Here is a 25,464-nt window from a genome sequence, read left to right as displayed (position 1 = left end):
CCCAAATGTGGGACACTTGACTGCATAATGTGTGTTTCCACTGGTCTGCTTTCATATAATTCAGATCTCTTTGTCTCAGGTCTCTCTCCAGCCTAGTTTGCTGTCTGTTTCCACTTCTTTTTTTTTTGAGCCCCTCCCTTCTATACCCTTGTGCACTATCCTGACTTCTCCTCCTGTCTGCTTACTTTGTGCCTTCCAACGCACAATGCGAACTACAGGTAGTGCTGCAGTGCCCACACCCTTTTACTTGCCTTACAGAGCAGCTCTGGAGCTGTTACAGTGCCCAGCTGCTGCAAGAAATCAGCTTGAATGCTTCAGGGGCTGGGGCATAGCCAACATGAGCCCCACACCGAAGGAGGGTGGAGGTGTTTAATGCGAACTAGGGGTCATCCAAGCGCCGCAAAAGGCCGCCATGCCCTGCACGCCCCTTTTCTCTTTTCATATGCAGATGAGGGTTGAAGCCAACTTTGACCCACTGCTTGGATGACATCACCGTATGCAAATCCATCTGCTGCAGGCCTTCCCCCAGGAATGCTTGTACTAGTTGTTGCATTTGGTTTGTTGTTTGGGGGTGCTTCAGTATTAGGCAGCCTTCTGCCCTCCCATGTTCATCTGAAAATATGTGTTCTCCCTGCAGTTGTTGTCCCCAGATGAGAGTTCCCTTGTGCTGCCTCAGTTGAATCTCCTTTACTTGACAGAGATGTGCCTGAGCAGCGGCCCTCCCCAGCTCTATCCCAAATCATACTTATTTTGCATAGGAGATACCATGGTCATGAAGATTGTTCTCCCAGGGTGAGGTTCATTCATTGCATTCTGAGTATGCTAACCCCTGTGATTTCCCCAAATGTGGGAAACTCGACTGCATTATTTGTGGTAGTGGGGGACTGTGTTTGTGCTTTCCTCTGGTCAGCTCTGGTAAAAGTCAGATTTCTTTGTCTCAGATCTTCCTCTAGCCTTGTTCTTCTTTCGAGAGTTCCCTTGTGCTGCCTCAGTTGGATCTCCTTCATTTGACAGGGGGGTGCCCGAGCAGCGACCCTCCCCAGCTCTAGCCCAACTCCTACTTACCTGCCAGGTGAGATACTATGATCATGAAGGTGCTTCTCCCAGGGCAAGACTCACCCATTGCACTCTGGGTGTGCTGCCCCTGTGATTTCCCCAAATGTGGGAAACTTGGCTGCATAATTTGTGTTTCCACTGGTCGGCTTTCATATAATTCAGATTTCTTTGTCTTAGGTCTCTCTCCAGCCTAGTTTGCTGTCTGCTGGCATACTCTCTCTCTGTCTCTCCAAAGGGCCTTGTGGGGAAACTGTCTTCAGAAAAAGCATTCCCTGTGTGTGTAGTGTGTCGGTACACGTGTGTCGACATGTCTGAGGAAGAAGGCTATATTAGAGAGGAGCGGGAGCAAATGAACGTGGTGTCTCCGCCGACACCTGATTGGATGGATATGTGGAATGTTTAAAATGCTAGTGTAAACTCATTGCACAAAAGATTAGACAAGGCAGAAGCTTTGGGACAGTCAGGGTCTCAACCAATGCCTAATCCTATGTCGCAGGGACTGTCAGGGTCTCATAAGCGCCCACTATCCAGATTGTTGACACAGATACCGACACGGATTCTGACTCCAGTGTCGATTACGATGATGCAAAGTTACAGCCAAAATTGGCAAAATACATTTGATATATGATTATGGCAATAAAAGATGTTTTGCACATCACAGAGGAGCCCCCTATCCCTGACAAGAGGGTACATATGTACAAGGGAAAGAAGCCTGAGGTAACCTTTCCCCCCTCACACGAGCTGAACGAGTTATGTGAAAAAGCTTGGGAATCTCCTGCAGATTTCCAAAAGGATTCCCCTTTCCCATCAACGGATAGGTTACGATGGGAATCCTCCCCTTGGGTGGACAAAGCATTAACACGCTTATCCAAGAAGGTAGCCCTCCCGTCCCAGGATACGGCTACCCTCAAAGAGTCTGCTGACCGCAAACAGGAGATTACCCTGAAGTCCATTTATACACATTCAGGTACCTTACTCAGACCGGCAATTGCGTCGGCCTGGGTGTGTAGTGCTGTAGCGGCATGGACGGATACCCTAGATAAGGCTACTATTTTATTGCCCCTGGGGCATATAAGAGATGCTGTCCTATATATGTGTGTATGCAAACTACAGGTGGTGCTGCAGGGCTCACACCCTTTTACTTGTCTTGTAGAGCAACTCTGGAGCTGTTACTGGGTCCAGCTGCTGCAAGAAATCAGCTTGAATGCTTCAGGGGCTTGGGCATGGCCAACATGAGCCCCACACTGATGGGGGTGTATAAAGCGATCTAGGGGTCATCCAAGCGCAACCCCACAAAGGCCGCCATGCCCTGCGTGACCATTTTCTCTTTTCATATGCAGACGAGGGTTGCAGCCAACTATGCCCATTGCTTGGATGACATCACCGTATGCAAATCCGTCTGCTGCAGACCTTTCCCCAGGAATGCTTGTACTAGTTGTTGCATATGGTTTGATGTTTGAGGGTGCTTCAGTATTAGGCAGCCTTCCGCCCTCTCATGTTCATCTGAAAATATGTGGTCTCCCTGCAGTTCCCTTGTGCTTCCTCAGTTGAATCTCCTTAACTTGACGGGTGTGTGCCCGAGCAGCCGCCCTCCACAGCCCTATCCCAGCACATGCTTTTCTTGCGTATGAGATCTCTTGATCATGAAGATAGTTCTCACAGGGTGAGGTTCATCCATTACATTTTAAAGTAGGAAGGTACAAATTACATATTCAAATTACATATATGTGCTGGATTCAAATGTTTTCCCCCCTTCCTTTCTCAATTGTGCCCATCAGCAGCTATTCTAATGTTGCTGCCAATGGGTGTGACACATTCATTTCTTCTGTGGGGTACACTGGACTCCACAAGGATTCACATTGGGGTGTAGAGTAGGATCTTGATCTGAGGCACCAACAGGCTCAAAGCTTTTGACTGTTCCCAAGATGCTCAGCGCCCCCTCCTCTATAACCTCGCTTCCATGAACAGGGAGCTCAGTTTGTAGTTGGTGCCTTCAGTAGCAGGCCACTTAAGAGGGGGCTGCCTCAGGCAGCCTATTCTTAGCTATTAATTTTGACAAGAAAAGAAGAACTTTTATTTATAAGAATCTACAAGGGCTGCAGCGGCCCTCCCCAGCCCTATCCCAAATCATACTTATTTTGCATAGGAGATACCATGGTCATGAAGATTGTTCTCCCAGGGTGAGGTTCATTCATTGCATTCTGGGTATGCTGACCCCTGTGATTTCCCCAAATGTGGGAAACTCAACTGCATTATTTGTGGTAGTGGGGGACTGTGTTTGTGCTTTCTTCTGGTCAACTCCCCCCTCTTCCTGCTGTGTTCGGCCACCCCCTACCCCCTCCCCTCCCTGCCGTGTGTCCGGTCACCCTCCCCTCTCTGCTGTGTGTCCAGCCACCCCCCCCCCCTCTCAGCTGTGTGTCCGGCCACCCCCCCCAGACACGCAGCGCCTGACACACACAGACATGCAACGCCTGACACGCATACGCATATGCAGCGCTGGACGCACACGCACACAGCACCTGACACACACACACACACACACAGCACCTGACACACACGCACACACACAGCACCTGACACACACACACACAGCACCTGACACTCACACGGACCTGACACACGCGCACACACTCACACGCAGCACCTGACACACGCACACACAGACGCAGCACCTGACACTCACACGGACCTGACACACACGCACACACTCACACGCGGCGCCTGACGCACATAGACACGCGGCGCCTGACGCACATAGACACGCGGCGCCTGACGCACACGCGGCGCCTGACGCACACGCGGCGCCTGACGCACACGCGGCGCCTGACAGACACGCGGCGCCTGACACACACGCACAGGCAGCGCCTGGCACACACGCACAGGCAGCGCCTGACACACACGCAGCGCCTGACACACACAGACACGCAGCGCCTGACACACACAGACACGCAGCGCCTAACGCACAGGCAGCGCCTGACACACGCAGCGCCTGACACACGCAGCGCCTGACACACGCAGCGCCTGACACACGCAGCGCCTGACACACACACGCACCTGACACTCACATGCTCCTGACACACGAAGCATGATGGCCTAACAGGAGGCTTTAAAATTTTCTTTCTAGTGACCTTCGTTTGGGAGAAAAATGCAAAGGTACAAGACAGCTTTTCCTTGCCAATATCTCTCTTTTGCAAAGAGCTGCGCATTGGAAAATTCAGGGCTATGTCGTGTAGATGATGGCCTAACAGGAGGCTTTAAAATTATCTTTCTAGTGTCCTTCGTTTGGGAGAAAAATGCAAAGGTACAAGACAGCTTTTCCTTGCCAATATCTCTCTTTTGCAAAGAGCTGCGCATTGGAAAATTCAGGGCTATGTCGTGTAGATGATGGCCTAACAGGAGGCTTTAAAATTATCTTTCTAGTGTCCTTCGTTTGGGAGAAAAATGCAAAGGTACAAGACAGCTTTTCCTTGCCAATATCTCTCTTTTGCAAAGAGCTGCGCATTGGAAAATTCAGGGCTATGTCGTGTAGATGATGGCCTAACAGGAGGCTTTAAAATTTTCTTTCTAGTGTCCTTCGTTTGGGAGAAAAATGCAAAGGTACAAGACAGCTTTTCCTTGCCAATATCTCTCTTTTGCAAAGAGCTGCGCATTGGAAAATTCAGGGCTATGTCGTGTAGATGATGGCCTATCAGGAGGCTTTAACATTTTCTTTCTAGTGTCCTTCGTTTGGGAGAAAAATGCAAAGGTACAAGACAGCTTTTCCTTGCCAATATCTCTCTTTTGCAAAGAGCTGCGCATTGGAAAATTCAGGGCTATGTCGTGTAGATGATGGCCTAACAGGAGGCTTTAAAATTTTCTTTCTAGTGTCCTTCGTTTGGGAGAAAAATGCAAAGGTACAAGACAACTTTTCCTTGCCAATATCTCTCTTTTGCAAAGAGCTGCGCATTGGAAAATTCAGGGCTATGTCGTGTAGATGATGGCCTAACAGGAGGCTTTAAAATTTTCTTTCTAGTGACCTTCGTTTGGGAGAAAAATGCAAACGTACAAGACAGCTTTTCCTTGCCAATATCTCTCTTTTGCAAAGAGCTGCGCATTGGAAAATTCAGGGCTATGTCGTGTAGATGATGGCCTAACAGGAGGCTTTAAAATTATCTTTCTAGTGTCCTTCGTTTGGGAGAAAAATGCAAAGGTACAAGACAGCTTTTCCTTGCCAATATCTCTCTTTTGCAAAGAGCTGCGCATTGGAAAATTCAGGGCTATGTCGTGTAGATGATGGCCTAACAGGAGGCTTTAAAATTTTCTTTCTAGTGTCCTTCGTTTGGGAGAAAAATGCAAAGGTACAAGACAGCTTTTCCTTGCCAATATCTCTCTTTTGCAAAGAGCTGGGCATTGGAAAATTCAGGGCTATACCGTGTAGATGAAGCACTAACAGGAGGCTTTAAAATTTTCTTTCTAGTGTCCTTCGTTTGGGAGAAAAATGCAAAGGTACAAGACAGCTTTTCCTTGCCAATATCTCTCTTTTGCAAAGAGCTGCGCATTGGAAAATTCAGGGCTATGCCGTGTAGATGATGGCCTAACAGGAGGCTTAAAAATTTTCTTTCTAGTGTCCTTCGTTTGGGAGAAAAATGCAAAGGTACAAGACAGCTTTTCCTTGCCAATATCTCTCTTTTGCAAAGAGCTGCGCATTGGAAAATTCAGGGCTATGTCGTGTAGATGATGGCCTAACAGGAGGCTTTAAAATTTTCTTTCTAGTGACCTTCGTTTGGGAGAAAAATGCAAAGGTACAAGACAGCTTTTCCTTGCCAATATCTCTCTTTTGCAAAGAGCTGCGCATTGGAAAATTCAGGGCTATGTCGTGTAGATGATGGCCTAACAGGAGGCTTTAAAATTTTCTTTCTAGTGTCCTTCGTTTGGGAGAAAAATGCAAAGGTACAAGACAGCTTTTCCTTGCCAATATCTTTCTTTTGCAAAGAGCTGCGCATTGGAAAATTCAGGGCTATGTCGTGTAGATGATGGCCTAACAGTAGGCTTTAAAATTATCTTTCTAGTGTCCTTCGTTTGGGAGAAAAATGCAAAGGTACAAGACAGCTTTTCCTTGCCAATATCTCTCTTTTGCAAAGAGCTGCGCATTGGAAAATTCAGGGCTATACCGTGTAGATGAAGCACTATCAGGAGGCTTTAAAATTTTCATTCTAGTGTCCTTCGTTTGGGAGAAAAATGCAAAGGTACAAGACAGCTTTTCCTTGCCAATATCTCTCCTTTGCAAAGAGCTGCGCATTGGAAAATTCAGGGCTATGCCGTGTAGATGATGGCCTAACAGGAAGCTTTAAAATTTTCTTTCTAGTGTCCTTCGTTTGGGAGAAAAATGCAAAGGTACAAGACAGCTTTTCCTTGCCAATATCTCTCTTTTGCAAAGAGCTGTGCATTGGAAAATTCAGGGCTATGTCGTGTAGATGATGGCCTAACAGGAGGCTTTAAAATTATCTTTCTAGTGTCCTTCGTTTGGGAGAAAAATGCAAAGGTACAAGACAGCTTTTCCTTGCCAATATCTCTCTTTTGCAAAGAGCTGCGCATTGTAAAAATCAGGGCTATGTCGTGTAGATGATGGCCTAACAGGAGGCTTTAAAATTATCTTTCTAGTGTCCTTCGTTTGGGAGAAAAATGCAAAGGTACAAGACAGCTTTTCCTTGCCAATATCTCTCTTTTGCAAAGAGCTACGCATTGGAAAATTCAGGGCTATGTCTTGTAGATGATGGCCTAACAGTAGGCTTTAAAATTTTCTTTCTAGTGTCCTTCGTTTGGGAGAAAAATGCAAAGGTACAAGACAGCTTTTCCTTGCCAATATCTCTCTTTTGCAAAGAGCTACGCATTGGAAAATTCAGGGCTATGTCTTGTAGATGATGGCCTAACAGTAGGCTTTAAAATTTTCTTTCTAGTGTCCTTCTTTTGGGAGAAAAATGCAAAGGTACAAGACAGCTTTTCCTTGCCAATATCTCTCTTTTGCAAAGAGCTGCGCATTGGAAAATTCAGGGCTATGTCGTGTAGATGATGGCCTAACAGGAGGCTTTAAAATTATCTTTCTAGTGTCCTTCGTTTGGGAGAAAAATGCAAAGGTACAAGACAGCTTTTCCTTGCCAATATCTCTCTTTTGCAAAGAGCTACGCATTGGAAAATTCAGGGCTATGTCGTGTAGATGATGGCCTAACAGGAGGCTTTAACATTTTCTTTCTAGTGTCCTTCGTTTGGGAGAAAAATGCAATGGTACAAGACAGCTTTTCCTTGCCAATATCTCTCTTTTGCAAAGAGCTGCGCATTGGAAAATTCAGGGCTATGTCGTGTAGATGATGGAATAACAGGAGGCTTTAAAATTTTCTTTCTAGTGTCCTTCGTATGGGAGAAAAATGCAAAGGTACAAGACAGCTTTTCCTTGCCAATATCTCTCTTTTGCAAAGAGCTGCGCATTGGAAAATTCAGGGCTATGCCGTGTAGATGATGGCCTAACAGGAGGCTTTAAAATTTTCTTTCTAGTGTCCTTCGTTTGGGAGAAAAATGCAAAGGTACAAGACAGCTTTTCCTTGCCAATATCTCTCTTTTGCAAAGAGCTGCGCATTGGAAAATTCAGGGCTATGTCGTGTAGATGATGGCCTAACAGGAGGCTTTAAAATTATCTTTCTCTATCGTCCTAAGTGGATGCTGGGGTTCCTGAAAGGACCATGGGGAATAGCGGCTCCGCAGGAGACAGGGCACAAAAGTAAAGCTTTTACAGGTCAGGTGGTGTGTACTGGCTCCTCCCCCTATGACCCTCCTCCAGACTCCAGTTAGATTTTTGTGCCCGGCCGAGAAGGGTGCAATTCTAGGTGGCTCTCATAAAGAGCTGCTTAGAGAGTTTAGCTTAGGTTTTTTATTTTACAGTGATTCCTGCTGGCAACAGGATCACTGCAACGAGGGACAGAGGGGAGAAGAAGTGAACTCACCTGCGTGCAGGATGGATTGGCTTCTTGGCTACTGGACATGAAGCTCCAGAGGGACGATCACAGGTACAGCCTGGATGGTCACCGGAGCCACGCCGCCGGCCCCCTCACAGATGCTGAAGCAAGAAGAGGTCCAGAATCGGCGGCTGAAGACTCCTGCAGTCTTCTTAAGGTAGCGCACAGCACTGCAGCTGTGCGCCATTTTCCTCTCAGCACACTTCACACGGCAGTCACTGAGGGTGCAGGGCGCTGGGGGGGGGGGCGCCCTGGGAGGCAAATGAAAACCTTTAAAAAGGCTAAAAATACCTCACATATAGCCCCAGAGGCTATATGGAGATATTTACCCCTGCCTAAATGTACTAAATAGCGGGAGACGAGCCCGCCGAAAAAGGGGCGGGGCCTATCTCCTCAGCACACGGCGCCATTTTCTGTCACAGCTCCGCTGGTCAGGAAGGCTCCCAGGTCTCTCCCCTGCACTGCACTACAGAAACAGGGTATAACAGAGAGGGGGGGCAAAATAAATGGCAATATATTAATATAAAAGCAGCTATAAGGGAGCACTTAATCATAAGGCTATCCCTGTCATATATAGCGCTTTTTGGTGTGTGCTGGCAGACTCTCCCTCTGTCTCCCCAAAGGGCTAGTGGGTCCTGTCTTCGTATAGAGCATTCCCTGTGTGTCTGCTGTGTGTCGGTACGTGTGTGTCGACATGTATGAGGACGTTATTGGTGTGGAGGCGGAGCAATTGCCAAATATGAGGATGTCACCTCCTAGGGGGTCGACACCAGAATGGATGCCTTTATTTGTGGAATTACGGGATAGCGTCAACTCGCTTAAGCAGTCGTTTGCCGACATGAGGCGGCCGGACACTCAATTAGTGCCTGTCCAGGCGCCTCAAACACCGTCAGGGGCTGTAAAACGCCCCTTGCCTCAGTCGGTCGACACAGACCCAGACACAGGCACTGATTCCGGTGGTGAAGGTGACGAATCAACCGTATTTTCCAGTAGGGCCACACGTTATATGATTTTGGCAATAAAGGAGATGTTACATTTAGCTGATACTACAGGTACCACTAAACAGGGTATTATGTGGGGTGTGAAAAAACTACCAGTAGTTTTTACCGAATCAGAAGAATTAAATGACGTGTGTGATGAAGCGTGGGGTGCCCCGATAAAAAACTGCTAATTTCAAAGAAGTTATTGGCTTTATACCCTTTCCCGCCAGAGGTTAGGGAGCGCTGGGAAACACCTCCTAGGGTGGACAAAGCGCTAACACGCTTATCAAAACAAGTGGCGTTACCCTCTCCTGAGACGGCCGCACTTAAAGATCCATCAGATAGGAGGATGGAAAATATCCAAAAAGGTATATACACACATGCAGGTGTTATACTACGACCAGCTATTGCGACTGCCTGGATGTGCAGTGCTGGGGTAGTTTGGTCAGAGTCCCTGATCGAAAATATTGATACCCTGGACAGGGACAATATTTTACTGTCGTTAGAACAAATAAAGGATGCATTTCTTTATATGCGTGATGCACAGAGAGATATCTGCACACTGGCATCACGGGTAAGTGTGCTATGTCCATTTCGGCCAGAAGAGCTTTATGGACACGACAGTGGACAGGCGATGCGTAGAGGAGTTATTTGGGGTCGGTCTATCGGATTTGGTGGCCACGGCTACGGCCGGGATATCCACCTTTCTACCTCAAGTCACTCCCCAACAGAAAAAGGCACCGACCTTTCAACCGCAGCCCTTTCGTTCCTTTAAAAATAAGAGAGCAAAGGGCTATTCATATCTGCCACGAGGCAGAGGACGAGGGAAGAGACAGCAACAGGCAGCTCCTTCCCAGGAACAGAAGCCCTCCCCGGCTTCTACAAAAGCCTCAGCATGACGCTGGGGCTTCGCAAGCGGACTCGGGGGCGGTAGGCGGTCGTCTCAAGAATTACAGCGCGCAGTGGGCTCACTCGCAGGTAAATCCCTGGATCCTGCAGATAATATCTCAGGGGTACAGGTTGAAATTAGAGACAGAGCCACCTCGCCGTTTCCTGAAGTCTGCTTTACCAACGTCCCCCTCAGAAAGGGAGACGGTTTTGGAAGCCATTCACAAGCTGTATTCTCAGCAGGTGATAGTCAAGGTACCTCTTCTACAACAAGGGAAGGGGTATTATTCCACTCTTTTTGTGGTACCGAAGCCGGATGGCTCGGTAAGGCCTATTCTAAATCTGAAGTCCTTGAACCTGTACATAAAGAAGTTCAAGTTCAAGATGGAGTCACTCAGAGCAGTGATAGCGAACCTGGAAGAAGGGGACTTTATGGTATCCTTGGACATCAAGGATGCGTATCTCCACGTTCCAATTACCCCTCACACCAGGGGTACCTCAGGTTCGTTGTACAAAACTGTCACTATCAGTTTCAGACGCTGCCGTTTGGTTTGTCCACGGCACCTCGGGTCTTTACAAAGGTAATGGCCGAGATAATATTTCTTCTTCGAAGAAAAGGCGTATTAATTATCCCATACTTGGACGATCTCCTAATAAGGGCAAGGTCCAGAGAACAGCTAGAGATGGGTTTAGCACTATCTCAAGAGGTGCTAAAGCAGCACGGATGGATTCTGAATATTCCAAAATCCCAATTAATGCCGACAACTCGTCTGCTGTTCCTGGGGATGATTCTGGACACAGTTCAGAAAAAGGTTTTTCTTCCCGAAGAAAAAGCCAAGGAGTTATCTGACCTGGTCAGGAACCTCCTAAAACCAGGAAAGGTGTCTGTACATCAATGCACAAGAGTCCTGGGAAAAAATGGTAGCTTCTTACGAAGCAATCCCTTTCGGCAGATTCCATGCAAAGGGATCTGTTGGACAAATGGTCAGGGTCGCATCTTCAGATGCACCTGCGGATAACCCTGTCGCCGAGGACAAGGGTATCCCTTCTGTGGTGGTTGCAGGAGGCTCATCTATTGGAGGGCCGCAGATTCGGCATGCAGGATTGGATCCTGGTGACCACGGATGCCAGCCTGAGAGGCTGGGGAGCAGTCACACAGGGAAGAAATTTCCAGGGAGTGTGGTCGAGCCTGAAAAAGTCTCTTCACATAAGCATTCTGGAACTAAGAGCAATCTACAATGCTCTAAGCCAGGCGGAACCTCTGCTTCAAGGAAGACCGGTGTTGATCCAGTCGGACAACATCACGGCAGTCGCCCATGTAAACAGACAGGGCGGCACAAGAAGCAGGAGGGCAATGGCAGAAGCTGCCAGGATCCTTCGCTGGGCGGAGAATCACGTGATAGCACTGTCAGCAGTATTCATCCCGGGCGTGGACAACTGGGAAGCAGACTTCCTCAGCAGACACGACCTTCACCCGGGAGAGTGGGGACTTCATCCAGAAGTTTTCCACATGCTATTAAACCGTTGGGTAAAACCAATGGTGGACATGATGGCGTCTCGCCTCAACAAAACACTGGACAGGTATTGCGCCAGGTCAAGAGATCCGCAGGCAATAGCTGTGGACGCGCTGGTAACACCTTGGGTGTACCAGTCGGTATATGTGTTTCCTCCTCTGCCTCTCATACCAAAGGTATTGAGGATTATACGGCAAAGAGGAGTAAGACTAGTGGCTCCGGATTGGCCAAGAAGGACTTGGTACCCGGAACTTCAAGAGATGGTCACGGACGATCCGTGGCCTCTAGTTCTGAGAAGGGACCTGCTTCAGCAGGGTCCTTGTCTTTTTCAAGACTTACCGCGGCTGCGTTTTGACGGCATGGCGTTTGAATGCCAGATCCTAAAAGGAAAAGGCATTCCAGAAGAAGTCATTCCTACCTTGATAAAGGCAAGGAAGGAAGTCACCGCGAAGCATTATCGCCGTATTTGGCGAAAATATGTTGCGTGGTGCGAGCAGCGGAGTGCTCCGATGGAGGAATTTCAACTGGGTCGTTTTCCTACATTTCCTGCAATCAGGATTGTCTATGGGTCTCAAATTGGGATCTATTAAGGTTCAAATTTCGGCCCTATCAATATTCTTCCAAAAAGAATTGGCCTCAGTCCCTGAGGTCCAGATTTTTATCAAAGGAGTACTGCATATACAGCCTCCTGTGGTGCCTAAGGTGGCACCGTGGGATCTAAATGTAGTTTTAGATTTCCTCAAATCCAATTGGTTTGAACCACTAAAGAATGTGGATTTGAAATATCTCACATGGAAAGTGACTATGTTACTGGCCCTGGCTTCGGCCGGGAGAGTATCTGAACTGGCGGCTTTGTTTTATAAAAGCCCATATTTAATTTTCCATTCGACATAGGGCAGAGCTGCGGACGCGTCCGCATTTTCTCCCTAAGGTGGTATCAGCGTTTCACCTGAACCAGCCTATTGTAGTGCCTGCGGCTACAGACGACTTGAAGGACTCCAAGTTGTTGGACGTTGTCAGAGCCTTAAAAATATACATTTAAAGGACGGCTGGAGTCAGAAAATCTGACTCGCTGTTTATACTGTATGCACCCAACAAGTTGGGTGCACCTGCTTCTAAGCAGTCGATTGCTCGTTGGATTTGTAACAAAATTCAACTTGTACATTCTGTGGCAGGCCTGCCACAGCCTAAATCTGTTAAGGCCCATTCCGCAAGGAAGGTGGGCTCATCTTGGGCGGCTGCCCGAGGGGTCTCGGCATTACAACTCTGCCGAGCAGCTACGTGGTCAGGGGAGAACACGTTTGTAAATTTTTACAAATTTGATACCCTGGCAAAGGAGGACCTGGAGTTCTCTCATTCGGTGCTGCAGAGTCATCCGCACTCTCCCGCCCGTTTGGGAGCTTTGGTATAATCCCCATGGTCCTTTCAGGAACCCCAGCATCCACTTAGGACGATAGAGAAAATAAGAATTTACTTACCGATAATTCTATTTCTCGGAGTCCGTAGTGGATGCTGGGCGCCCATCCCAAGTGCGGATTATCTGCAATACTTGTACATAGTTATTGTTAACTAATTCGGGTTATTGTTTAGGAAGCCATCTTTCAGAGGCTCCTCTGTTATCATACTGTTAACTGGGTTTAGATCACAAGTTGTACGGTGTGATTGGTGTGGCTGGTATGAGTCTTACCCGGGATTCAAAATCCTCCCTTATTGTGTACGCTCGTCCGGGCACAGTACCTAACTGGAGTCTGGAGGAGGGTCATAGGGGGAGGAGCCAGTACACACCACCTGACCTGTAAAAGCTTTACTTTTGTGCCCTGTCTCCTGCGGAGCCGCTATTCCCCATGGTCCTTTCAGGAACCCCAGCATCCACTACGGACTCCGAGAAATAGAATTATCGGTAAGTAAATTCTTATTTTCTAGTGTCCTTCGTTTGGGAGAAAAATGCAAAGGTACAAGACAGCTTTTCCTTGCCAATATCTCTCTTTTGCAAAGAGCTGCGCATTGGAAAATTCAGGGCTATGTCGTGTAGATGATGGCCTAACAGGAGGCTTTAAAATTATCTTTCTAGTGTCCTTCGTTTGGGAGAAAAATGCAAAGGTACAAGACAGCTTTTCCTTGCCAATATCTCTCTTTTGCAAAGAGCTACGCATTGGAAAATTCAGGGCTATGCCGTGTAGATGAAGCACTAACAGGAGGCTTTAAAATTATCTTTCTAGTATCCTTCGTTTGGGAGAAAAATGCAAAGGTACAAGACAGCTTTTCCTTGCCAATATCTCTCTATTGCAAAGAGCTACGCATTGGAAAATTCAGGGCTATGCCGTGTAGAGGAAGCACTAACAGGAGGCTTTAAAATTATCTTTCTAGTGTCCTTCGTTTGGGAGAAAAATGCAAAGGTACAAGACAGCTTTTCCTTGCCAATATCTCTCTATTGCAAAGAGCTACGCATTGGAAAATTCAGGGCTATGCCGTGTAGATGAAGCACTAACAGGAGGCTTTAAAATTATCTTTCTAGTGTCCTTCGTTTGGGAGAAAAATGCAAAGGTACAAGACAGCTTTTCCTTGCCAATATCTCTCTTTTGCAAAGAGCTGCGCATTGGAAAATTCAGGGCTATGTCGTGTAGATGACGGCCTAACAGGAGGCTTTAAAATTATCTTTCTAGTGCCCTTCGTTTGGGAGAAAAATGCAAAGGTACAAGACAGCTTTTCCTTGCCAATATCTCTCTTTTGCAAAGAGCTACGCATTGGAAAATTCAGGGCTATGTCGTGTAGATGATGGCCTAACAGGAGGCTTTAAAATTATCTTTCTAGTGCCCTTCGTTTGGGAGAAAAATGCAAAGGTAAAGACAGCTTTTCCTTGCCAATATCTCTCTTTTGCAAAGAGCTGCGCATTGGAAAATTCAGGGCTATGCCGTGTAGATGATGGCCTAACAGGAGGCTTTAAAATTTTCTTTCTAGTGTCCTACGTTTGGGAGAAAAATGCAAAGGTACAAGACAGCTTTTCCTTGCCAATATCTCTCTTTTGCAAAGAGCTGCGCATTGGAAAATTCAGGGCTATGTCGTGTAGATGATGGCCTAACAGGAGGCTTTAAAATTATCTTTCTAGTGTCCTTCGTTTGGGAGAAAAATGCAAAGGTACAAGACAGCTTTTCCTTGCCAATATCTCTCTTTTGCAAAGAGCTACGCATTGGAAAATTCAGGGCTATGTCTTGTAGATGATGGCCTAACAGTAGGCTTTCAAATTTTCTTTCTAGTGTCCTTCGTTTGGCAGAAAAATGCAAGGTACAAGACAGCTTTTCCTTGCCAATATCTCTCTTTTGCAAAGAGCTACGCATTGGAAAATTCAGGGCTATGTCTAGTAGATGATGGCCTAACAGTAGGCTTTAAAATTTTCTTTCTAGTGTCCTTCGTTTGGGAGAAAAATGCAAAGGTACAAGACAGCTTTTCCTTGCCAATATCTCTCTTTTGCAAAGAGCTACGCATTGGAAAATTCAGGGCTATGTCGTATAGATGATGGCCTAACAGGAGGCTTTAAAATTTTCTTTCTAGTGTCCTTCGTTTGGGAGAAAAATGCAAAGGTACAAGACAGCTTTTCCTTGCCAATATCTCTCTTTTGCAAAGAGCTACGCATTAGAAAATTCAGGGCTATGCCGTGTAGCTGAAGCACTAACAGGAGGCTTTAAAATTTTCATTCTAGTGTCCTTCGTTTGGGAGAAAAATGCAAAGGTACAAGACAGCTTTTCCTTGCCAATATCTCTCTTTTGCAAAGAGCTGCGCATTGGAAAATTCAGGGCTATACCGTGTAGATGAAGCACTAACAGGAGGCTTTAAAATTTTCTTTCTAGTGTCCTTCGTTTGGGAGAAAAATGCAATGGTACAAGACAGCTTTTTCTTGCCAATATCTCTCTTTTGCAAAGAGCTACGCATTGGAAAATTCAGGGCTATGTCGTGTAGATGATGGCCTAACAGGAGGCTTTAACATTTTCTTTCTAGTGTCCTTCGTTTGGGAGAAAAATGCAAAGGTACAAGACAGCTTTTCCTTGCCAATATCCCTCTTTTGCAAAGAGCTGCGCATTGGAAAATTCAGGGCTATGTCGTGTAGATGATGGCCTAACAGGAGGCTTTAAAATTTTCTTTCTAGTGACCTTCGTTTGGGAGAAAAATGCAAAGGTACAAGACAGCTTTTCCTTGCCAATATCTCTCTTTTGCAAAGAGCTGCGCATTGGAAAATTCAGGGCTATGTCGTGTAGATGATGGCCTAACAGGAGGCTTTAAAATTTTCTTTCTAGTGACCTTCGTTTGGGAGAAAAATGCAAAGGTATAAGACAGCTTTTCCTTGCCAATATCTCTCTTTTGCAAAGAGCTGCGCATTGGAAAATTCAGGGCTATGTCGTGTAGATGATGGCCTAACAGGAGGCTTTAAAATTTTCTTTCTAGTGTCCTTCGTTTGGGAGAAAAATGCAATGGTACAAGACAGCTTTTCCTTGACAATATCTCTCTTTTGCAAAGAGCTGCGCATTGGAAAATTCAGGGCTATGTCGTGTAGATGATGGCCTAACAGGAGGCTTTAAAATTTTCTTTCTAGTGTCCTTCGTTTGGGAGAAAAATGCAAAGGTACAAGACAGCTTTTCCTTGCCAATATCTCTCTTTTGCAAAGAGCTGCGCATTGGAAAATTCAGGGCTATGTCGTGTAGATGATGGCCTAACAGGAGGCTTTAAAATTTTAATTCTAGTGTCCTTCGTTTGGGAGAAAAATGCAAAGGTACAAGACAGCTTTTCCTTGCCAATATCTCTCTATTGCAAAGAGCTACGCATTGGAAAATTCAGGGCTATGCCGTTTAGATGAAGCACTAACAGGAGGCTTTAAAATTTTAATTCTAGTGTCCTTCGTTTGGGAGAAAAATGCAAAGGTACAAGACAGCTTTTCCTTGCCAATATCTCTCTTTTGCAAAGAGCTACGCATTGGAAAATTCAGGGCTATGTCGTGTAGATGATGGCCTAACAGGAGGCTTTAAAATTATCTTTCTAGTGTCCTTCGTTTGGGAGAAAAATGCAAAGGTAAAGACAGCTTTTCCTTGCCAATATCTCTCTTTTGCAAAGAGCTGCGCATTGGAAAATTCAGGGCTATGCCGTGTAGATGATGGCCTAACAGGAGGCTTTCAAATTTTCTTTCTAGTGTCCTTCGTTTGGGAGAAAAATGCAAAGGTACAAGACAGCTTTTCCTTGCCAATATCTCTCTTTTGCAAAGAGCTACGCATTGGAAAATTCAGGGCTATGTCATATAGATGATGGCCTAACAGGAGGCTTTAAAATTTTCTTTCTAGTGTCCTTCGTTTGGGAGAAAAATGCAAAGGTACAAGACAGCTTTTCCTTGCCAATATCTCTCTTTTGCAAAGAGCTACGCATTAGAAAATTCAGGGCTATGCCGTGTAGCTGAAGCACTAACAGGAGGCTTTAAAAAATTCTTTCTAGTGACCTTCGTTTGGGAGAAAAATGCAAAGGTAAAGACAGCTTTTCCTTGCCAATATCTCTCTTTTGCAAAGAGCTGCGCATTGGAAAATTCAGGGCTATGCCGTGTAGATGATGGCCTAACAGGAGGCTTTAAAATTTTCTTTCTAGTGTCCTTCGTTTGGGAGAAAAATGCAAAGGTACAAGACAGCTTTTCCTTGCCAATATCTCTCTTTTGCAAAGAGCTACGCATTGGAAAATTCAGGGCTATGTCGTATAGATGATGGCCTAACAGGAGGCTTTAAAATTTTCTTTCTAGTGTCCTTCGTTTGGGAGAAAAATGCAAAGGTACAAGACAGCTTTTCCTTGCCAATATCTCTCTTTTGCAAAGAGCTACGCATTAGAAAATTCAGGGCTATGCCGTGTAGCTGAAGCACTAACAGGAGGCTTTAAAATTTTCATTCTAGTGTCCTTCGTTTGGGAGAAAAATGCAAAGGTACAAGACAGCTTTTCCTTGCCAATATCTCTCTTTTGCAAAGAGCTGCGCATTGGAAAATTCAGGGCTATACCGTGTAGATGAAGCACTAACAGGAGGCTTTAACATTTTCTTTCTAGTGTCCTTCGTTTGGGAGAAAAATGCAATGGTACAAGACAGCTTTTCCTTGCCAATATCTCTCTTTTGCAAAGAGCTACGCATTGGAAAATTCAGGGCTATGTCGTGTAGATGATGGCCTAACAGGAGGCTTTAACATTTTCTTTCTAGTGTCCTTCGTTTGGGAGAAAAATGCAAAGGTACAAGACAGCTTTTCCTTGCCAATATCTCTCTTTTGCAAAGAGCTGCGCATTGGAAAATTCAGGGCTATGTCGTGTAGATGATGGCCTAACAGGAGGCTTTAAAATTTTCTTTCTAGTGACCTTCGTTTGGGAGAAAAATGCAAACGTACAAGACAGCTTTTCCTTGCCAATGTCTCTCTTTTGCAAAGAGCTGCGCATTGGAAAATTCAGGGCTATGTCGTGTAGATGATGGCCTAACAGGAGGCTTTAAAATTTTCTTTCTAGTGACCTTCGTTTGGGAGAAAAATGCAAAGGTACAAGACAGCTTTTCCTTGCCAATATCTCTCTTTTGCAAAGAGCTGCGCATTGGAAAATTCAGGGCTATGTCGTGCAGATGATGGCCTAACAGGAGGCTTTAAAATTTTCTTTCTAGTGTCCTTCGTTTGGGAGAAAAATGCAATGGTACAAGACAGCTTTTCCTTGCCAATATCTCTCTTTTGCAAAGAGCTGCGCATTGGAAAATTCAGGGCTATGTCGTGTAGATGATGGCCTAACAGGAGGCTTTAAAATTTTCTTTCTAGTGTCCTTCGTTTGGGAGAAAAATGCAAAGGTACAAGACAGCTTTTCCTTGCCAATATCTCTCTTTTGCAAAGAGCTGCGCATTGGAAAATTCAGGGCTATGTCGTGTAGATGATGGCCTAACAGGAGGCTTTAAAATTTTAATTCTAGTGTCCTTCGTTTGGGAGAAAAATGCAAAGGTACAAGACAGCTTTTCCTTGCCAATATCTCTCTATTGCAAAGAGCTACGCATTGGAAAATTCAGGGCTATGCCGTTTAGATGAAGCACTAATAGGAGGCTTTAAAATTTTAATTCTAGTGTCCTTCGTTTGGGAGAAAAATGCAAAGGTACAAGACAGCTTTTCCTTGCCAATATCTCTCTTTTGCAAAGAGCTGCGCATTGGAAAATTCAGGGCCATGTCGTGTAGATGATGGCCTAACAGGAGGCTTTAAAATTATCTTTCTAGTGTCCTTCGTTTGGGAGAAAAATGCAAAGGTACAAGACAGCTTTTCCTTGCCAATATCTCTCTTTTGCAAAGAGCTGCGCATTGGAAAATTCAGGGCTATGTCGTGTAGATGATGGCCTAACAGGAGGCTTTAAAATTTTAATTCTAGTGTCCTTCGTTTGGGAAAAAAATGCAAAGGTACAAGACAGCTTTACCTTGCCAATATCTCTATTTTGCAAAGAGCTGCGCATTGGAAAATTCAGGGCTATGTCGTGTAGATGATGGCCTAACAGGAGGCTTTAAAATTTTCTTTCTAGTGTCCTTCGTTTGGGAGAAAAATGCAAAGGTACAAGACAGCTTTTCCTTGCCAATATCTCTCTTTTGCAAAGAGCTACGCATTGGAAAATTCAGGGCTATGTCGTGTAGATGATGGCCTAACAGGAGGCTTTAAAAATTTCTTTCTAGTGACCTTCGTTTGGGAGAAAAATGCAAAGGTACAAGACAGCTTTTCCTTGCCAATATCTCTCTTTTGCAAAGAGCTGCGCATTGGAAAATTCAGGGCTATGTCGTGTAGATGATGGCCTAACAGGAGGCTTTAAAATTTTCTTTCTAGTGACCTTCGTTTGGGAGAAAAATGCAAAGGTACAAGACAGATTTTCCTTGCCAATATCTCTCTTTTGCAAAGAGCTGCGCATTGGAAAATTCAGGGCTATGTCGTGTAGATGATGGCCTAACAGGAGGCTTTAAAATTTTCTTTCTAGTGTCCTTCGTTTGGGAGAAAAATGCAATGGTACAAGACAGCTTTTCCTTGCCAATATCTCTCTTTTGCAAAGAGCTGCGCATTGGAAAATTCAGGGCTATGTCGTGTAGATGATGGCCTAACAGGAGGCTTTAAAATTTTCTTTCTAGTGTCCTTCGTTTGGGAGAAAAATGCAAACGTACAAGACAGCTTTTCCTTGCCAATATCTCTCTTTTGCAAAGAGCTGCGCATTGGAAAATTCAGGGCTATGTCGTGTAGATGATGGCCTAACAGGAGGCTTTAAAATTTTCTTTCTAGTGTCCTTCGTTTGGGAGAAAAATGCAAAGGTACAAGACAGCTTTTCCTTGCCAATATCTCTCTTTTGCAAAGAGCTGCGCATTGGAAAATTCAGGGCTATGTCGTGTAGATGAAGCACTAACAGGAGGCTTTAAAATTATCTTTCTAGTGTCCTTCGTTTGGGAGAAAAATGCAAAGGTACAAGACAGCTTTTCCTTGCCAATATCTCTCTTTTGCAAAGAGCTGCGCATTGGAAAATTCAGGGCTATGTCGTGTAGATGACGGCCTAACAGGAGGCTTTAAAATTATCTTTCTAGTGCCCTTCGTTTGGGAGAAAAATGCAAAGGTACAAGACAGCTTTTCCTTGCCAATATCTCTCTTTTGCAAAGAGCTACGCATTGGAAAATTCAGGGCTATGTCGTGTAGATGATGGCCTAACAGGAGGCTTTAAAATTATCTTTCTAGTGCCCTTCGTTTGGGAGAAAAATGCAAAGGTAAAGACAGCTTTTCCTTGCCAATATCTCTCTTTTGCAAAGAGCTGCGCATTGGAAAATTCAGGGCTATGCCGTGTAGATGATGGCCTAACAGGAGGCTTTAAAATTTTCTTTCTAGTGTCCTACGTTTGGGAGAAAAATGCAAAGGTACAAGACAGCTTTTCCTTGCCAATATCTCTCTTTTGCAAAGAGCTGCGCATTGGAAAATTCAGGGCTATGTCGTGTAGATGATGGCCTAACAGGAGGCTTTAAAATTATCTTTCTAGTGTCCTTCGTTTGGGAGAAAAATGCAAAGGTACAAGACAGCTTTTCCTTGCCAATATCTCTCTTTTGCAAAGAGCTACGCATTGGAAAATTCAGGGCTATGTCTTGTAGATGATGGCCTAACAGTAGGCTTTCAAATTTTCTTTCTAGTGTCCTTCGTTTGGCAGAAAAATGCAAGGTACAAGACAGCTTTTCCTTGCCAATATCTCTCTTTTGCAAAGAGCTACGCATTGGAAAATTCAGGGCTATGTCTAGTAGATGATGGCCTAACAGTAGGCTTTAAAATTTTCTTTCTAGTGTCCTTCGTTTGGGAGAAAAATGCAAAGGTACAAGACAGCTTTTCCTTGCCAATATCTCTCTTTTGCAAAGAGCTACGCATTGGAAAATTCAGGGCTATGTCGTATAGATGATGGCCTAACAGGAGGCTTTAAAATTTTCTTTCTAGTGTCCTTCGTTTGGGAGAAAAATGCAAAGGTACAAGACAGCTTTTCCTTGCCAATATCTCTCTTTTGCAAAGAGCTACGCATTAGAAAATTCAGGGCTATGCCGTGTAGCTGAAGCACTAACAGGAGGCTTTAAAATTTTCATTCTAGTGTCCTTCGTTTGGGAGAAAAATGCAAAGGTACAAGACAGCTTTTCCTTGCCAATATCTCTCTTTTGCAAAGAGCTGCGCATTGGAAAATTCAGGGCTATACCGTGTAGATGAAGCACTAACAGGAGGCTTTAAAATTTTCTTTCTAGTGTCCTTCGTTTGGGAGAAAAATGCAATGGTACAAGACAGCTTTTCCTTGCCAATATCTCTCTTTTGCAAAGAGCTACGCATTGGAAAATTCAGGGCTATGTCGTGTAGATGATGGCCTAACAGGAGGCTTTAACATTTTCTTTCTAGTGTCCTTCGTTTGGGAGAAAAATGCAAAGGTACAAGACAGCTTTTCCTTGCCAATATCCCTCTTTTGCAAAGAGCTGCGCATTGGAAAATTCAGGGCTATGTCGTGTAGATGATGGCCTAACAGGAGGCTTTAAAATTTTCTTTCTAGTGACCTTCGTTTGGGAGAAAAATGCAAAGGTACAAGACAGCTTTTCCTTGCCAATATCTCTCTTTTGCAAAGAGCTGCGCATTGGAAAATTCAGGGCTATGTCGTGTAGATGATGGCCTAACAGGAGGCTTTAAAATTTTCTTTCTAGTGACCTTCGTTTGGGAGAAAAATGCAAAGGTATAAGACAGCTTTTCCTTGCCAATATCTCTCTTTTGCAAAGAGCTGCGCATTGGAAAATTCAGGGCTATGTCGTGTAGATGATGGCCTAACAGGAGGCTTTAAAATTTTCTTTCTAGTGTCCTTCGTTTGGGAGAAAAATGCAATGGTACAAGACAGCTTTTCCTTGACAATATCTCTCTTTTGCAAAGAGCTGCGCATTGGAAAATTCAGGGCTATGTCGTGTAGATGATGGCCTAACAGGAGGCTTTAAAATTTTCTTTCTAGTGTCCTTCGTTTGGGAGAAAAATGCAAAGGTACAAGACAGCTTTTCCTTGCCAATATCTCTCTTTTGCAAAGAGCTGCGCATTGGAAAATTCAGGGCTATGTCGTGTAGATGATGGCCTAACAGGAGGCTTTAAAATTTTAATTCTAGTGTCCTTCGTTTGGGAGAAAAATGCAAAGGTACAAGACAGCTTTTCCTTGCCAATATCTCTCTATTGCAAAGAGCTACGCATTGGAAAATTCAGGGCTATGCCGTTTAGATGAAGCACTAACAGGAGGCTTTAAAATTTTAATTCTAGTGTCCTTCGTTTGGGAGAAAAATGCAAAGGTACAAGACAGCTTTTCCTTGCCAATATCTCTCTTTTGCAAAGAGCTACGCATTGGAAAATTCAGGGCTATGTCGTGTAGATGATGGCCTAACAGGAGGCTTTAAAATTATCTTTCTAGTGTCCTTCGTTTGGGAGAAAAATGCAAAGGTAAAGACAGCTTTTCCTTGCCAATATCTCTCTTTTGCAAAGAGCTGCGCATTAAAAAATTCAGGGCTATGCCGTGTAGATGATGGCCTAACAGGAGGCTTTCAAATTTTCTTTCTAGTGTCCTTCGTTTGGGAGAAAAATGCAAAGGTACAAGACAGCTTTTCCTTGCCAATATCTCTCTTTTGCAAAGAGCTACGCATTGGAAAATTCAGGGCTATGTCATATAGATGATGGCCTAACAGGAGGCTTTAAAATTTTCTTTCTAGTGTCCTTCGTTTGGGAGAAAAATGCAAAGGTACAAGACAGCTTTTCCTTGCCAATATCTCTCTTTTGCAAAGAGCTACGCATTAGAAAATTCAGGGCTATGCCGTGTAGCTGAAGCACTAACAGGAGGCTTTAAAAAATTCTTTCTAGTGACCTTCGTTTGGGAGAAAAATGCAAAGGTAAAGACAGCTTTTCCTTGCCAATATCTCTCTTTTGCAAAGAGCTGCGCATTGGAAAATTCAGGGCTATGCCGTGTAGATGATGGCCTAACAGGAGGCTTTAAAATTTTCTTTCTAGTGTCCTTCGTTTGGGAGAAAAATGCAAAGGTACAAGACAGCTTTTCCTTGCCAATATCTCTCTTTTGCAAAGAGCTACGCATTGGAAAATTCAGGGCTATGTCGTATAGATGATGGCCTAACAGGAGGCTTTAAAATTTTCTTTCTAGTGTCCTTCGTTTGGGAGAAAAATGCAAAGGTACAAGACAGCTTTTCCTTGCCAATATCTCTCTTTTGCAAAGAGCTACGCATTAGAAAATTCAGGGCTATGCCGTGTAGCTGAAGCACTAACAGGAGGCTTTAAAATTTTCATTCTAGTGTCCTTCGTTTGGGAGAAAAATGCAAAGGTACAAGACAGCTTTTCCTTGCCAATATCTCTCTTTTGCAAAGAGCTGCGCATTGGAAAATTCAGGGCTATACCGTGTAGATGAAGCACTAACAGGAGGCTTTAACATTTTCTTTCTAGTGTCCTTCGTTTGGGAGAAAAATGCAATGGTACAAGACAGCTTTTCCTTGCCAATATCTCTCTTTTGCAAAGAGCTACGCATTGGAAAATTCAGGGCTATGTCGTGTAGATGATGGCCTAACAGGAGGCTTTAACATTTTCTTTCTAGTGTCCTTCGTTTGGGAGAAAAATGCAAAGGTACAAGACAGCTTTTCCTTGCCAATATCTCTCTTTTGCAAAGAGCTGCGCATTGGAAAATTCAGGGCTATGTCGTGTAGATGATGGCCTAACAGGAGGCTTTAAAATTTTCTTTCTAGTGACCTTCGTTTGGGAGAAAAATGCAAACGTACAAGACAGCTTTTCCTTGCCAATGTCTCTCTTTTGCAAAGAGCTGCGCATTGGAAAATTCAGGGCTATGTCGTGTAGATGATGGCCTAACAGGAGGCTTTAAAATTTTCTTTCTAGTGACCTTCGTTTGGGAGAAAAATGCAAAGGTACAAGACAGCTTTTCCTTGCCAATATCTCTCTTTTGCAAAGAGCTGCGCATTGGAAAATTCAGGGCTATGTCGTGCAGATGATGGCCTAACAGGAGGCTTTAAAATTTTCTTTCTAGTGTCCTTCGTTTGGGAGAAAAATGCAATGGTACAAGACAGCTTTTCCTTGCCAATATCTCTCTTTTGCAAAGAGCTGCGCATTGGAAAATTCAGGGCTATGTCGTGTAGATGATGGCCTAACAGGAGGCTTTAAAATTTTCTTTCTAGTGTCCTTCGTTTGGGAGAAAAATGCAAAGGTACAAGACAGCTTTTCCTTGCCAATATCTCTCTTTTGCAAAGAGCTGCGCATTGGAAAATTCAGGGCTATGTCGTGTAGATGATGGCCTAACAGGAGGCTTTAAAATTTTAATTCTAGTGTCCTTCGTTTGGGAGAAAAATGCAAAGGTACAAGACAGCTTTTCCTTGCCAATATCTCTCTATTGCAAAGAGCTACGCATTGGAAAATTCAGGGCTATGCCGTTTAGATGAAGCACTAATAGGAGGCTTTAAAATTTTAATTCTAGTGTCCTTCGTTTGGGAGAAAAATGCAAAGGTACAAGACAGCTTTTCCTTGCCAATATCTCTCTTTTGCAAAGAGCTGCGCATTGGAAAATTCAGGGCCATGTCGTGTAGATGATGGCCTAACAGGAGGCTTTAAAATTATCTTTCTAGTGTCCTTCGTTTGGGAGAAAAATGCAAAGGTACAAGACAGCTTTTCCTTGCCAATATCTCTCTTTTGCAAAGAGCTGCGCATTGGAAAATTCAGGGCTATGTCGTGTAGATGATGGCCTAACAGGAGGCTTTAAAATTTTAATTCTAGTGTCCTTCGTTTGGGAAAAAAATGCAAAGGTACAAGACAGCTTTACCTTGCCAATATCTCTATTTTGCAAAGAGCTGCGCATTGGAAAATTCAGGGCTATGTCGTGTAGATGATGGCCTAACAGGAGGCTTTAAAATTTTCTTTCTAGTGTCCTTCGTTTGGGAGAAAAATGCAAAGGTACAAGACAGCTTTTCCTTGCCAATATCTCTCTTTTGCAAAGAGCTACGCATTGGAAAATTCAGGGCTATGTCGTGTAGATGATGGCCTAACAGGAGGCTTTAAAAATTTCTTTCTAGTGACCTTCGTTTGGGAGAAAAATGCAAAGGTACAAGACAGCTTTTCCTTGCCAATATCTCTCTTTTGCAAAGAGCTGCGCATTGGAAAATTCAGGGCTATGTCGTGTAGATGATGGCCTAACAGGAGGCTTTAAAATTTTCTTTCTAGTGACCTTCGTTTGGGAGAAAAATGCAAAGGTACAAGACAGATTTTCCTTGCCAATATCTCTCTTTTGCAAAGAGCTGCGCATTGGAAAATTCAGGGCTATGTCGTGTAGATGATGGCCTAACAGGAGGCTTTAAAATTTTCTTTCTAGTGTCCTTCGTTTGGGAGAAAAATGCAATGGTACAAGACAGCTTTTCCTTGCCAATATCTCTCTTTTGCAAAGAGCTGCGCATTGGAAAATTCAGGGCTATGTCGTGTAGATGATGGCCTAACAGGAGGCTTTAAAAT

General features: G+C 44.5%; 3 non-coding genes across 3 annotated transcripts; all 3 read left to right on the top strand.

The window, feature by feature from the left end:
* The first annotated feature begins 741 nt into the window (after positions 1-741).
* Positions 742-905, top strand: LOC134994938 (U1 spliceosomal RNA). The gene has a single exon (XR_010197865.1). It is a non-coding gene; the product is annotated as a U1 spliceosomal RNA (small nuclear RNA).
* A 152-nt stretch (positions 906-1,057) lies between these two features.
* LOC134994935 (U1 spliceosomal RNA) lies at positions 1,058-1,220 on the top strand. The gene has a single exon (XR_010197863.1). It is a non-coding gene; the product is annotated as a U1 spliceosomal RNA (small nuclear RNA).
* Positions 1,221-3,185: 1,965 nt separating this feature from the next.
* LOC134994914 (U1 spliceosomal RNA) lies at positions 3,186-3,349 on the top strand. The gene has a single exon (XR_010197844.1). It is a non-coding gene; the product is annotated as a U1 spliceosomal RNA (small nuclear RNA).
* Positions 3,350-25,464: the final 22,115 nt, after the last annotated feature.

Source organism: Pseudophryne corroboree, unplaced genomic scaffold (assembly GCF_028390025.1).
Source record: "Pseudophryne corroboree isolate aPseCor3 unplaced genomic scaffold, aPseCor3.hap2 scaffold_1340, whole genome shotgun sequence".
NCBI classification, from domain to species: Eukaryota; Metazoa; Chordata; class Amphibia; order Anura; family Myobatrachidae; genus Pseudophryne; species Pseudophryne corroboree.
Note: the sequence above shows the minus strand (reverse complement) of the source record. Positions and strands in the feature narration are given on the sequence as shown.